At 37.8% G+C, this 15,785-nt stretch overlaps 1 long non-coding RNA gene across 1 annotated transcript; it reads left to right on the top strand.

The window, feature by feature from the left end:
* The first annotated feature begins 1,368 nt into the window (after nt 1-1,368).
* On the top strand, nt 1,369-15,421 carry LOC126644556 (uncharacterized). The gene is made up of 3 exons (XR_007629951.1): nt 1,369-1,428; nt 14,487-14,617; nt 15,360-15,421. It is a non-coding gene; the product is annotated as an uncharacterized LOC126644556 (long non-coding RNA).
* The last annotated feature ends 364 nt before the right edge of the window (nt 15,422-15,785 follow it).

Here is a 15,785-nt window from a genome sequence, read left to right as displayed (position 1 = left end):
TGTCTGCAACACTGCTGCATATATTTATCCTACAATTTCATTTTATTTCATGAAATGAATTTTCATTAAATGAAATCGAATCAGATTTCTTGAAATGAAATTAAATTTAACAAAATGAAATGAAAATTCCACACTTTATTTTATTCTATGTAATGAAAATTCATTTCATTTTATTACATGAAATAATGAAATGGAAATTTGGCGTTTCATTTTTTGTTGAATTTCACTTTATTTCAAAAAAAATGGTTTTATTCCATTTCATGAAATTTCATGAAATTTTATTTCAAGAAATCTGATTTTATGCCACTTTATTTCATGAAATTTAATTTCATTTTACAAAAAGAATTTTCATTTAATGAAATGAAATGTCAAATTTTCATTTAATTGTCTAAATTTAATTTTAAGAAATTTTATTTTATTTCATTTTATTTAATTTCATTTTATTTCAAGAAGTCTCATTTTATTTAATTTAATGAAATTTCGTTTAATTTTACTTCATGAGGCTTCTGTAGCCCTCTTCACCTAGCCCTTTCATGCTCTGTATTTTTTACTCCCTATTTCATTCTTTTAGACTGAGGTGGTGATATTTAGAGGGTATCTCTAATAATGGAAAAAGGTAGAGAGGAAGGAAGATAAGGTTTCATCTCTGGTAAAACTTTTCTGTAATAGGTGCTGGATCAGGTATGGGGTAAAGGGGCATCATGGAGTTCCAAAGGGAAAAGAATGAGGCAGGTAGGTATGAATCTCCATGGGGACATTGTCAGTAAGAGGAGAGATCCCCACATTAGCCCCCTTGAAATCCCTTTGGCCTGTGGTTAGACCCAGGAGTCAATCAAGGCAATGTCAGTGAAGCTTTTTCCTCTGACTTCTTCATCAGTAGATCTGCTTAACTGCTTTATCTGAGTTAGTGAAAGCCTACAATCATAACTATCACTCCTCTCAAGCTAGAATAGAGAAATGTTAACCCAGAGTGCAGTACATAAGGCAGACCTGTTTATCACAGATGAAAGACTGAATTCAGACAATTCTGCTTTTGTGAGCACTAGAGACACAGTTTTCCAATAGACAGCAGGCTGCTTCTTGCTTAGAACATTCATCACATAGATGTACAAAACAAAAGCACAGTTGGTTGTGAAGCTTTGCCTTAGAGAAGTATTAGATTGTTCAACATCCACCATTTGTCAGGCCAGTTGTGTTTATTGAATGCATTTGAATTGCTCTGGTTTGCTCTGGCACATCCACTTTGTAGAGCTTGAACAGGCAGGAGAGAAGGCTTTGGGGGAGGGAGGGAGGGAGGGAGGGAGAAACTAAAGACAGCAAGGCAGCAACCTGACCTTCCTGTATGCTTGTTTCTTCTGCTTTCCTGCACTCCACTGACAGCCAGTCCCACATGATGCATGGTGATTGCTGAAACCTGCTACCTGCTGTGTGAGTCTGATACTTTCCAAAGGCTGATTGTAGCTGAGAAATGGATGACCCTTGCTCTCACACATCCACACACAATACAAATAATATTTCTTGGGCAGGAACAAGATGGGGCTTTTTTTCCCCCTCTTCTTCTTCACTCTACATGGGAAAGGCACTGCCTGTTATTGACTAATGTCACTTAGGGACTCAGGGCTAGTTTTTCTACAGCATATAACATTTTGTAGTCTGTCATATCTGGTTTTATGCTGCTTGATTTTTCCTTGATGTGATTGCCTGATGTGGAAATGCCTGCAAACACAATGAATTAAACAGTTCTTTAGTCATAGTAGCATCCCAAGTGGTACTTTCATTGGCTTCGCATTTACCTCCCGTAATATGATTTATTTTGTTGGCAGCTGGAATGGTTCCTGCCGTGAAGCTCATGTGCCCTTTTCCGGGGCTCATGTTCCCTTTCTGTTATATGCCCTCAACAGATGTGAGAAAGAATAAGGAGACATATGATGAAAATATCTCACAGAGGCCATGAACTCAACATGTTTCACAGGCTGCTCGGGTAAAATATGACCTGTCATTAGGTGTTACTAATCATGCTGTGGGACAAGAGATTTAATAAGTTATGAAAGATAAACTTTTATGAACTGCAAACTGGGACTAATGAATGAGAGCTCACTTTCAGCAGCAGATGTTATTTAAGAGTTTCCCCCTCACCTTGGAGGTGCTCATTCCTCGTCTATTGCAAGAGATCACTGGTCTTTGGTTGTACCCTTTGATGGCATGACTGCACCATCTATTAGATCTTTGCATGGAGCTTTCTCAAGAAATAACAAGAGGCTATATTCTTTTAAAAACATAATTTCCCAGATAACATAAATTGTGCAATTGCCACAAAGAAGTGGTGTGTGTGATAGTCTCTTGGAGAAGAACCAAAAATACTTATCAGTTAGTGGTAAATTGGTAAAGATACATCTTAAATTGGATATGCTGCAACCGGAGTAATAATATGGAAACATGTCCTTATATGGTGGTAATACCCAAAACATGTTGTGTGCTAAGAAAGCATAACCCTGTAAGAGACATGCAAAATCCCATCCAGAACACACCATCTAAGGAGAACAAAAGAAGATGAGAAAAGATATTCTGTTTGCAGTTAATCAAGCCATTGATGAAATCTTGTCCTTTATTACATGAAAAATGACTTTACTGCTGTCTTAATTATATTTAAAGGACACATTACATATAATCTTCTCACCTACCCTCTTTTCTTCAGCACCATTCACAGAAATTCTTAAACACTATTCAAAAAATTGCAAAGATTTACAGTTTTCCTTTAAATCTAAAAGTATCTAAGTTTAAGGGAATTTTGTAACATTATCAACACAGAGTTGGGAAAATAAAGAAATTATGCAATTGCACCATGTTCCTCAGTTTCTAATAATATTTGATTACATAGTTGAGTGGAGAAGAAATCTATCAAAAAGTTATAAAAGCTTAAACTCTGGTGGTCTTATTTACCATTTTGAGGCAAGTCAAATGTGGGTTTTATAAATTTATGATCATGTCAACAAGAAATTATATATTTGTTTAAAGGAAATAATATATTAATTAAAAGTTCATAAAATACTACTTGTAGTGTTTCCAAACACACAAGGAGCAAAGCACAGCTCTCTGATCTTGGCATTAGTCCTGATGTTTTCACAAATTGAAAGTTAAGAGTTATTTTTACCTTGCTGTAAAGAGAAGGAGCCATCTAATTCAGGCCACAGGAGGCCCCCACAGAGCAGGCGAAACAGCAAACTTTCACAGCCTCCCTGGATTTCATATTCATAGATGTGCAGAATGTCTGCTCTATGGTCTTAGCATGCAGAGGAGACTCACAGCTGACAAGATGAATAGAGCATTAGCAGTTCTGTCAAGGAGTAGACACAGAGTCTATACTTTCGACACTGGTGGACAACAAAGCTCAGTGAAATAGAGGCACTTTGGATTAATTATTAGAACACCAAGTATAGTACCTTTCACAATTCAAAATAATTTCTATAGTAATAAAAGTCACTGTGACAATATAGTACTGTTGCTGCAAATTTTGTCTATTCCCTTCTTGTTTATAAGCTCCTCATAATAATACTTTATCCATCAGAATTCATTGAAATGCATTTCATTATCCCAATCAGCCCCCTGAGTCACTACTTTATTGTATTGCATTTCCTTCCTACTGTATTTGAAATTTCTTCTAATACTAAAGCTGATTCCAAGCCCATTACAACCAGTTGTGAATTAGCTTTTATTCTGCTCTGACTTCTAAATGCATTTTAATAAATTCATGCTAAAAAATTTATAACATAATATTAATGCACTTTATCTTTTAATTATTCTATCCCAAATTCATGTAGTTATTTCTGATTCATTTCATGCTTTTTCTTGGTCCCAGGATGACCTAGCATCTTACCCATGAGCATGAGCAATTGTAGTACTATATTTCTCTTGATTTTAGGATTAGAAATTAGCATCACACCAATGCTTTATAAAGGGATAGGAATACACCATATTTATGTATTTATGTGCATGTTTTCTTCTGAACACACTTTTGGAGTAACCTGAAAAAGCTCTGCAAGTGTAATGTACATACACAAGTAAAAAACATAGTCATAAACAACTTGTTGAGAGCAAGAAGGAAGTTCTCACTCCCTGATTAGCACCAGCTAATGTGATAGATGCATTTGTGGAATTTAACTCTCTAGTTCGTCTTCTTCATTGTTCAGCTCTTCTCTTATGCAGTGAATACCAGCATACAGACACTCACTGAATCTCCACAGCTCAGGATTATGTTTTCAGTGTCTATATACATTTCACAGATTTGAGGCAAACTCATGAAAGAACTATGCCTTTAAACCAGTGTGTGGCAGAACTGCTTTAGCTGTTAGAATATTAGTATAATTCAAGTTTTACACTTTTCAGTAACACTTTTTTTCTTCCAGAAAAATTTATCCAGACGGATATTATTTGTTGGTTAAAACCCTGTCTTGGATCAGAAGGCTATGAAATGTAGTGCTAGGTTGTTCTGCAAGTGTTTGTTTGATGGTAGTGTATGAAGACATATAGGTATGACTTCATCTAGTCAGAGATCCATTAAGAGAGAAACAAGAGAAGGGGAGTCAGCAACTCCTGTCTTTCAGCTGACTGACACTTCCCACCATGAGATATTTTGGGGAATATTTTCTTTGGAAAGTTCCCACACCTCTGATGCTGTCAGCAATGATGAGGCTTGCTTGACAGGATTATACTGTTAGACTGAGGAGTACACATTCTTTTTCTCACAAAATTCTCAATATATTTGATGAGATGGAAGTTGATAGTCATTGCTTTTTCCTGTCTTTAACTGAATTTTCCAGGTCAACTTCTACACCATGTTAAAAGTAGTGAAACTGACCTAGCTACTGAAGTTGCAGCAGCCACACATATAATGAATACACATGGGTGTTTAAAGTGGGAACAACCAGGGCCCACATTTGGTTTCTCAACCCCTTTTCTTTTCTTTTCTTTTCTTTTCTTTTCTTTTCTTTTCTTTTCTTTTCTTTTCTTTTCTTTTCTTTTCTTTCCTTTCCTTTCCTTTCCTTTCCTTTCCTTTCCTTTCCTTTCCTTTCCTTTCCTTTCCTTTCCTTTCCTTTCCTTTCCTTTCTTTTCTTTTCTTTTCTTTTCTTTTCTTTTCTTTTCTTTTCTTTTCTTTTCTTTTCTTTTCTTTTCTTTTTCTTTTCCTTGTCTTTTTTTTTTCTTTTCTCTGAATCATTGAAAAGTCTTGAGATTGTTAAATAGAAGGGGGGAAAATGTGTATTGTTTATGGGGCTAGTTTCACTACATTCCAAAAATATATTCCCCATGCCAATGGCTTATATCTAAGACTCAAGCATGCAAGGGCATAGAGAATGTGTTGAACTTTGACATACTAGTATCTTGCCCAAAATTTCATTTGCTGGGGATCTTAGTTCACTCTGTTTTAAGCAGCAACAAATTTTTCTTGCCTGGTTTCAGAACAAAAGCTTTAGCTGCAGGTAAAACTTTCCTCCAAGCACATGATGGTAAGTGCAATGCTGCCATGCCTAGCTCCATGGCAGGGACTTCACTGGACTTACTAATATCCCATGTGTTTCTAATACAGTATGAACTGCTGCTATGACTTAAGTGTTAAGAGAAAGTTAGTTCATAAAAGTATCTGTGAAGATGATTTCTGTAGAATTTATTTTGTAGGTGATGCAGTTAAACAAGTTCTGCAGTCAAGATCTTAATATAAAGTATAAGAAAATGAGACTAGAACAGGGAGAATGGATTGGCAAAACCAGCTGTAACTCCAGGAGAGAGGAAAGATTCTGAATAAAGATGGAAGTTGTTGCAGATGTATTCTACAATAAGATAAAGAAAGAAAATAGATCTCTAGAGCAGATTAATTGGAAAGAGACAACAAAATGAAAGGGAAAAAAAAGAAAAACATGAAACCTAATTTTTTTAAATCGTGAAATAATTGTTAGCATAATTGGCTATATCTACATTTCACTGCTTTCTTCTATGTTTGCATTTCCCAGAGCAGGGAAGTTGACGTTGATTCTAGGAACTACTTTTACCACTTCCTTCAAATTCTGAGTTCCACGTGCACTTTTCTATTTTTATCTTTTATCTTTGCATTCCCATCCTTCTCCAGATTACCTTCGTGAAATCAAGACTGATCACTAGAGATAGTAAAATAAGTTCTTCTGTCCCTCAGATAATACTGATTTCTGTGCAGTTAATGATTCAGAAGTATTTATTTATACTGGAAATAATTTTCACACTAATCCCAAATTTCAAATATTATCCTTCTCTACCTGCCTATCATATATCTGCACTTGATCATGTGTTGTTCTTCAGAATAAAAGACTCCCTTTTTCCTTAGGTTTTTTATTATTATTATTTTATTTAATTTTATTGTATTTTCCACTGTAAACCCTTGTAGTTCAGGTTGACAGTATTTTTAAGGTTGACCTTTTTCACTAGATGGCACATTGGGCCATATGAGTGGCAGAAGAGACAGATTGCTAGACTGTGATGTAAAAATGCATGTAATGCTTAAAAAAAATATTCAATTTAAGACCAACAAATTTCTTAACTACTGCTACCTGGAGGAGTTCAATTGCCTTCACTGGGATATGCTGGTCTATAATAGCCAGAACTTAATGTGTACTGCAAATAAATTTTTTTCTAAATTGTGTTATTACCCATCTTGGAAGTGGAGAATTTCTACATTTATTATAAAAAATGTCCCATATATTATATCCTAATATCTCATTGGTATGAAGATTTGAGCATCCAATGGAGTCGTACCTGGTTACCATATCAAAATGTTACTAAAGGAGTGTACAGGCACAGTACTATGGATAGAAAAATGCAGATGTTTTCAGTGAAAAGGACTAAAAATGAAACACTTCATTAATTCTTCAAAGATCTGATATCTCTTTAAGATTTGCCTGAATTATGATCTTTGCTTTTAGTTCCTACAACATCTTCAGTGATAATTTCTGATGTCTATACTTTACCTAAGAACTTCTGAGTCAGAATTTGTGTATCCCTCTTTGCTGCCAGAGAACTGGTTGCCCAACAGCCCTTGAGTTCCCATCTGCTGTCGGAAGAGACAGTTATTCAATCCTATTTGTCAGATCAATTTAAAAAATCTTAGCAGACTTGGAAGGGCATAACCTTGGAGGTAAAAATTTTGGGTAGATCCTAAGCCCTTTGTATGTCTAGGAGCTACAGAAATTGCAGCTGTAAAGATGCCCTTGTTGCTCTAATGGCTCAGATCAAATTTGGCTTATACCAAATATAGCAGCTTCTATCTTTCGTTTCTTGTCTCAGGGCACAGTGGAATTGCTGATATCTGGGAATTCATCCAGGCCACCAAATGAAATCCATGACTACATTCCACAGGGTCCATGACACTTAACCAGGTCCTCCCAGCTGACATTTTCCCTGCATGGAAGGTCTTTAAAGAGATTTACACTTAAAAGCTTTTATGCAACTGGTGCAATCACATAACATTTGTCACTGTAGAATGATCTCCAACTCTTTTTTGTCCTGAGGTGAACTCTAAGCAGTCTCTAAAAATAGGTTTTCAATTTTTTTTTTTTTTTTTTTTTTTTTGGTATCACACTGACTGTTGCACTGTTTATGACTTTTGCATTTATCAAGACTGTAGAATAACCACTATCAAAAACTGGCACAAACCAAATCACTCTAGTGCTATCTTTCTTTCTTTGGCTGTTTTCCCAGGCTAACTCCAAGGAAAACCTAGAGTAGGTGTCACTTTTATCTAAGCTACAAGTCTGAGCTACAGAGGAGATGGCAATTCCCATGGCAAGGACTTTCCATGAGAAATGTTCAGTTATTTCTTCCCCAAAAGAAAAGACCTGACAGAAATGGTCAATAAGGTATTCAATTTCAAATACTATGCAGAAACAAAGATGTGTGGCTCAGAGACGGAGTGATCATGCCAACCATTCCCACATAAAAAGCAAGAGCTGTTTTAGATAAGTTGGATCTTTTCAGTGGTCTCTAGAATTCACCTAGAGGACAGACCAGCAACTGCTCACCTTTGTGACATGAAGGCAAATCAGCAGTTCTGCCCTAGGAACACAACACGAAACACATGAACATGGTATAGTCATCTCCTGAACACAGTGCATATAGAATCTCTTCAGTAATCTCCACCATGCCACCAGTGCCTTCTGTGCCTCATCTGACTTTCAGTCTTATGTCCCTTAAGTTGGCCACACCAACCATATCTTAACTTGTCTTCCCTATGGACTCTAGATGGACATCTGGGACTGAACATTGGCAATACTCTTCTTCATTATGAAGAAGCCTGGAAAGTGCCTGAACAAAAGTGAAAATATTTGCTGGTTAGAAGAGGTGAAACACGCTGAGCTGTACATGTCTTATGAACCACCATCCATTTTTGTGTTCACAATAGTGTGACATGGGTTTACCTGTTCTGAAAAAAATTTTGAGCTATGAGACATTATGTAAGCCAAAGCTGTGAATATATGTGAAAGATAAGAGAGAATGGGAGTAATCAGACTCAGAGGCTCAGTGTTCTCTAGCGCACGTCACTACAGGAGTGACGAATGCTGAGTGGATAGGGAGAGGGAACCCCGGAGCAGGAAGCCTTTCCTTTTACCCCTTGCTCCGAGGGGGAGCGTGCCCTCCCCCTGGTCCCCCCACCCCGTGGCACCTCATGGCCCCCCAGAGAGACCACCGGGCCAGCAGCCAGGCAGGAGAGAAATGCAAGCAGAGAGAGAGCATTTATTGATCTGGCAACAGCTTAAAGAGCTTTCGGAGGGATCGCAATGTGACCATTGGGAGTTCAGGAGGTGTTACAAACCAACCAATTCCAAGAAAGGGTTAACAGCCAATAGGTGAGTTTCCAGGTATCTCTTAGACATTCCAAGGTACAGTGAGGGATTTTGGGAACAAGAAGGGTTACACAAAGGCTTACAATCACCATCTTGGAAGCGTGGTCACTTTAACCACATTACAATTTCTACATCCTTTTAATTATAGCAGAGTTACCCCAACACAGGAGCACCTCAAACCCACTTTCCATAGCTCTGGGTGTTAACTACTGCTCCACTGGCTTAGTCAGAGCTTGAAGTTAAAATTGCCATTTGCCTAGAGAGAAACATATCTCTTCATCATTGCTAACATGGACACCCAAAACCTAGTCATGGCTACACATAGTGATCACCAATTCACAATGCTCATGAATTTTACCTGCAAACCAAATATGTTGAGAAAGAGACAAAAGCAAAAAGTCACCCTAAAGGACTGCCAGAACATCCTTGGACTGTGCGAGCCATGGTGTACCACTGTTTGCTGTCCCTCCAGCAGGAGTAAAATAAGCCCCTAAAAATCAATTCCTAACACTGCTGCTAGACCCTGCAAATGAATTGGCTGCAGTTTATACTTGTCTATGTAAACAACTGCCAAAAAAGCTAATGAAATGGGCATGAGCACCTGATCACAGCCCAGCAGTAAAGTAAATCAACAAAACAAGCACACTTAGTCCCTACATTAGGTATGGTAGAACAGCTTGTTAAAAATGATCCTGGGAATCATATAAAATTAAATATTATTGGAACTGGACCACCTCTTCCTGTTTCCTAGAGGTTAAAAGGAACAAAAAGCTTGATAGGCACAAAGCAGTGATAACTTAGGACTATTAACCTAGACCTAAAAAACTACAACTTCTGACATTCATTTAATAGTCATATTGATTATCAATGGAGTAGTTCATAAAAAAATAACAGGAAAGAGTCACTTTAATTGATCAAACACTGCTTAGTCAGCATATCCTGAATCTTTATTTGTGAGCATGAATGAAATGTAAACCAGGGTTTTATTCTTATCCCTGACTGCTCAGTCACTCTTTCAGTGGAGTCCAGTTAACTGATATGCCATAGGTCTTAAGGGAGCTATTTAGAACTTTGAGAATTTTCTTCTTCCTGGAAAATTGTTTTTAAATAAAAAAAAAATATTTATGTATATTTGGCAACTTTTCTATCTAAAACTGCCTTGTTTCCTAGAGGTTTGTTTTGGAGCTCACTAAGCACCAGAGAAAGCTAGTGAGCCTTTGGCCTAAGGAGACAAAAGATTGCAACAGCTACAGAGATAGCAACAACATTCCTGCTTGTCCAAGGAACCTCATTTACCACCTCTACAACTGGACCCCAGCACTTCTCAAGTCCTTACTGTACAGCAAAAGCCAAAAAACCCAGGGAGACAGACAAGCAGCTCAAATGCTCAGAAATTGCAGGCATCTCTTTCAACACCGTCTTCTTTCTCTGTTTTTTTCACAGTTTACGTATCCTGACAGATCTGTAACTTGTGGCAGCCAGCTGCTGTATTTTCTTCAAGTGAGGGAAAAATCAGTGTCATCAAAGACACATGGTTTGGGTTTTTTTTTTTTTTGGGGTAGTTCCAGTAGGTCAGGCTTTGCAAGAAAGCTTTCAAAATTTCCTTCAAAACAGCCATGCAAAATTCCATCTGGAAGAATTCAGAATTCTGAAAGATTTTTTAATTTCCTTTAAAGCAGATGGCAAATGTGATAAAAAGGGTCATTTGTTACATTTTTAATTGGTTTCAAATATACCTTATTTGACTCATAACCCTGTTAAAACTGCAACAGTGTTGTTCTATGCTTGAAATTCCTTTGTTACGCTATAAGTATACTATAAATGTTGAAAGTGTGTTACGATTCTTTGTAAAGGTCATTTACATAACTGTGAAATCCTAAATATTCCTGGGCTAAGGAAGTTCTCATTTATTAATCTTTTTGTTGCTATTCACCTACCAGTGAATGTTTGCCTCTAATTTTCTCTCAGTTCAAGGAGCAGTGATGAGTCCTGAGAGGTTCCCCTGGAAATAATGTCCTCAGATACTTGGAGTGAGAACTCTCCCTTCAGTTGCATAGCAGTTGCTGCCTACCATACATGGAGGTGCAAATTTATGTTACTTCTCTGCTCCAATAGTCTCATATTAGTAAGAACAGCAAACTAAAACCACAGGATATGTGGACAGCAGTAGGGTAAATGCAAAGCCATATTCTTCTATTTGACTTCCCTGAAATATGAGGACATTTTTACTTGCTTGCTTGTTAGGTTTCCCACGTGCTTTTTCATGTTTTTGACCTTGAAAGTTTGCAAGGACTTTACTTGACACATTTCCTCAGTATTAGCTTGATTTCCATTACTATCTTTCCCTCTCCCTCTCCATATGTCTTTTATTCAGTGAATGGTGTGTAAATTGTAAAAATAGAATGACAATGGTGGATATGATTTTTATGCATTTTGGTAGAAATTTCATCTCAAAGTATACAGCAAATGAGCATGAATTTTATAATTATTTATACTGGTGTATCAGAGAGAACCAATTAAGCTATCTCCCTGAGTTCCCAGCAGAGTTACTGGAAAGAAATTGAAAGCAGAAGCCTACTTTAACTGCTCTCCATTTCCCCTGAAGGAAACTATTTCTCTCCACTGCATGGGACCTAAAGATAGGCCTCTTCCTTAGCCTATTTGTTGCAGTTTCACTGTGCTGGAACTGGTTCAGCCCAGTGGGCAACCCCTGGGCTCCTCCAAATATCGCCCACTTCCAAGCAGAAGAGCAAAGAACAGAGCAACCCTTCCACTTGTTACAGCATATGGACAGTATAGCAGGGATTCCCAACTGGCCAAATCTGACCATTTCTAAGCTTCTTAGTACAAGCCGACCAATCTGGTGGCCTCAGAGTATACTAGAAATGGAGAGTTATTCCTTTACTCTTTCTTTCATTTTCCATGGTTCCTGGAATTCCACAACCCAGGATCTATGATACCTAATCGTGGTTTTCAGGTTTACTTATTTCTGAGGATAAGTAATGTTATGATAAACAGGGTTTGTGATGTTATAAATTGTTCATGTATTTTCACATATATTTCCTTATGTATTTCCTTATGTTATAAAACATATTGCTACCTCAGAAAAGAATGTTCAGTGGCCCTGAAGAACAGCTGATCATATGGGTTTCGTAACCTAACTTGAAAATAGTACATTTGAAGGTCCGTTTTCAGTTTGTTTAATAAAGCGTTGTGTATAGTATTAGAAAACTTCCCCTGCAGCAGCAGATGATGTCAGGAAACAGTTGGATAGCTTGATCCAAAGGAGCAGTAGTAGCTGTATGGCAATGGCAATACATATGGTAATAGTAATATGCCATAATATCACTCTGTGGACATTCTACTTGCTTATCTGCAATACCGCTGTCAGCAAACTTACAGCACCAAAGAGCACAGACTCCAGTGATATGCAGGCAAGGCAGTTTTTCTCACATGGTCAGCAACAAAGTGCCTAAAGAAAAAATTCCCACCTAAGAGAAGATATGCCACTGCCAGAGCTGGAGATCTGATAACTGTGAGATGTGATGAATTATATTCACATCCTCAGTAAGAGGGCCGTAATTGTCTCTACTCTCTAATAACTTATCTAAATACTTACAAACTGCAAGTGGACAACTTAACTTGCAAATAACTTCACAATCCTGTCTGTATTTATTAATAACATCCTATCTGTATTTATATATATATATGTAATATATATACATATAATCATCTAGAATTTAGAGTGAATTCTTCTCAGGAATAAGGAAAAGGACCTAATGAGTCACCATTTTGAGTCACATCTTCTATGAGATAATGCCATCCTGCAGAAAAGTCAGGGCAGCTCTCAAATCTAGGGTAAAATTCTTGATAAGACATCAATTTTAGATTCAAAACTGGGCAATTACCTTGGGCCCCACAGGCACTCTGTGGGTTTACACACTGGCTTATAGGGATGAATCAGATCACTGTGTATCTTCCGTGCCACTGGCAGAGTACAAGTCCTAACCCCTAATTTCAACCTACAACCTCCAAAAGCCTAAAACTTCAGACTTCTTGCTTAACTTTGTCAGAAAGATACTGTCACTTCCTTTGTCATATAAATCTAACTGAGGTCGTCGATGTTTACATACTGCTAGGCAAGCAAAGAAATCTGAACATACATCTTCAAACAATCTGATAATATGAAATCTGATGGATTATGGAAAATAGTATTTGTGAAAGATACAGGAAGATAAGGAAGATTTCTTTAGAAAAAAAAAAGGAAGACAAGAACAGTGAATTATATCTTTGTCAACAGTTACTGGGTACATAAAAGTCAAGTGAGTCTGCTTGCAGTTTAAGATCAACCCTGAGAATTTAAATGAGTTTTGCTCAGAAAACATGAACCTGTCTGAAAAGGTTTTCAATTTTTAAATTTGCAGATCAAAAATTTGCACTGCACAAAGTGTTTGCCCACTCTGGAGTTACAGGCATTTGGGTGTCTGTAACATGCTATGGCTTCCAAGGTCTGGGATATGGTTACACCTATCTTAGAACAGCAAAAAGGGCAGAGGGTTTATAACCTTCCTCTGTGCGTCTTTTCAAATGTACCTGCTGCATATTGAACTGTAATCCAATCAACCCTCTCTTGAATCTCAGAGCTGAAGGATTCAACAAGTTCAAGGGGAATTCAAGGAGAGAGGAGAAAAAAAGCTGGGCTGAGTGTGATGTCAAACTGCAAAAGTTCTGCCTTCAGCTGCATATGAGGGGGTGGTGGTGACAGAGGTAACTGGCTCCCGCTGGCTCAGTGTGGGTCCCACTGCCCTCTGCTGCACCCCTGCTTTCCTTGCACACACATCCTGGACTGAAGCCCAACTGTGGGATGCCACCACCCCAAGCCAATGCTAAGTGGATGGTTGAGCAGGTTTATTTAGTTCATTAAAACTGAAAAAAAAAAAAATCTTGCAAAAAACCACATGAAAGATAGCAATTTTTTTACAAGGTTAGCAGATTGACACAGTTTTTTGTGTGATCAGATGAGTGTCAGAGTGACGCAAAGGAGGAAAAGATCAAGCAGCTGGGAAGCAGACTCAGGAGAGGAAGGAACGGAGCACGCAGGAAAGAGACTGACATCTCCTGCTTTTACTGGAAGCAAGCCCTTAGTTTAGTTTAGTTGTAATATGAAACCATACCTTGGGTGTACATATACACTCAATAAGTGCACTGCTATGTGAGGAAGATGCTCAAGGCACCTCTTGTAAAGAATGAACAATCTGCTTCTCATAGGACCAATTGGGCATCACTGCACCAAATTCTGCTTGTAGGTGATTTATAAAGCCATGTTTTTGAAGTCATACCCAGCACAGTGAGAACTGAAAAGGGCTACCAAAAAGGAGGGTACAGAAGGAGAAGATCACTGTCATTCTTTGCATACCTAGACAGGAGTCATGACCCTGTGTTGGAAAAACACCGTTCTAGAAAAAATATGTGTATTTAGGAATAATGTTTTGCTGATAGATATACTGTGGGGAGGCCCCTGTTGCATGCCCTATTGGAGTTCAAGAGAAATTGGCAAAATCTGAGCACTGTGCCTAAGGATAATGATGTCAGATCATGACGACCCTTTTTGTTTTTCCCTTTCAGATCAGTAGATGAAGTAAAGGCTGTAGCCTGCAAACAGTGAAGTCAACATGAGGTCTATCCCTGCCAGGTTTGCAGGAACAGCCCATACGTCTCACAGGAAGGAAAATGGTAACATCGTGCCTATGCCACAGGTGAGAAATCTGAAGTGTAAATCTAGTGGCTTTTGACACAACTCACAGGATCTCTGTAGACGGTGACACTAAATGTATTTCCTCTTCATAACACATTTTAAAACTTCATTTTCTTTCAGAAGCAAGAGTACAGCAGGATGAGGGAAGGGTCAAGTTATATAACTAAAATATACTTATTAAAAAATGAAGGGTTTTGTATATTTTTACGTAGCTCTATGATCAAGAAAAGTAAATTATTATACCAGTGACTTCTACTCACGCAAAATATTTGTTTAAAACTTAAAATTTTGTATAAAAATATTTATACCAAATATTTCTGAATAAAAAACAGCATGACATTTTCCACACCTAACTTGACAAACCTTGGACTGAACACAGCCTATGCTGATTGAAAATCTGGATACGTATAGTAACAAAATAAACCTCTGACTTGTCCTTTTCTTTATATAATGTAAAGGTACTGAGAGTTAGATTCTCAAGAGAACAAAGGGGCCACAGCACCAAGTGTTACAATGCTCAGCCTGCATTGTAGTGATCAATTTGGCTCCAAGCTTGTATGGCACATGGGAAAGGTAATCTGGGAAAAATTAATAACCCACTGCCAATAAGCAAGGCAGGAGCCATGTAAACTGCCCAGCAATAAATACTGTTTTTAATCAATATTCATTGACCCACAGGAATAGCAGTAGCTTGGTAATACAGTGGCTGGGAACTCATTTGATGTCTGTGTGCTAATTAACAGCTATTTTATACGGACACTTATAACCCTGGTATGTATTGGAGGTCTCCGCTCCAGGATACACAACAGCCTGGGAGCCTGAGAAGCAGAAGTGCAGCCTGCAATCTGTCCCAGGTAGGGTGCGGGAGGATCTTCTGCCCCTGACCTTCAAGTAAATGACCTCATATCTTGTATTATTTCCTTTGAAAACATTGGGTAGTTTCATTTTTTTTTAATGCATGTTGGTCTTTTTTCCTATATTGAAGACCACTCCGAACTTGTTAATGTGACCTGGAGGAACTCAAAAGCAGCATCTTGCAAACTCACTTTTCATGACTGTGTCGATGACCCAAGAACATCCCATCCATTTTCCTATCTTCTTTACTGCTTTGCTGCTAGTGCCCACCTTCTGTATCTTATCTAATGACTTCTCCATGACACAGTGCTTAA

Source organism: Myiozetetes cayanensis, unplaced genomic scaffold (assembly GCF_022539395.1).
Source record: "Myiozetetes cayanensis isolate MyiCay16 unplaced genomic scaffold, myiCay2020 scf3, whole genome shotgun sequence".
Lineage (NCBI taxonomy): Eukaryota > Metazoa > Chordata > Aves > Passeriformes > Tyrannidae > Myiozetetes > Myiozetetes cayanensis.
Note: the sequence above shows the minus strand (reverse complement) of the source record. Positions and strands in the feature narration are given on the sequence as shown.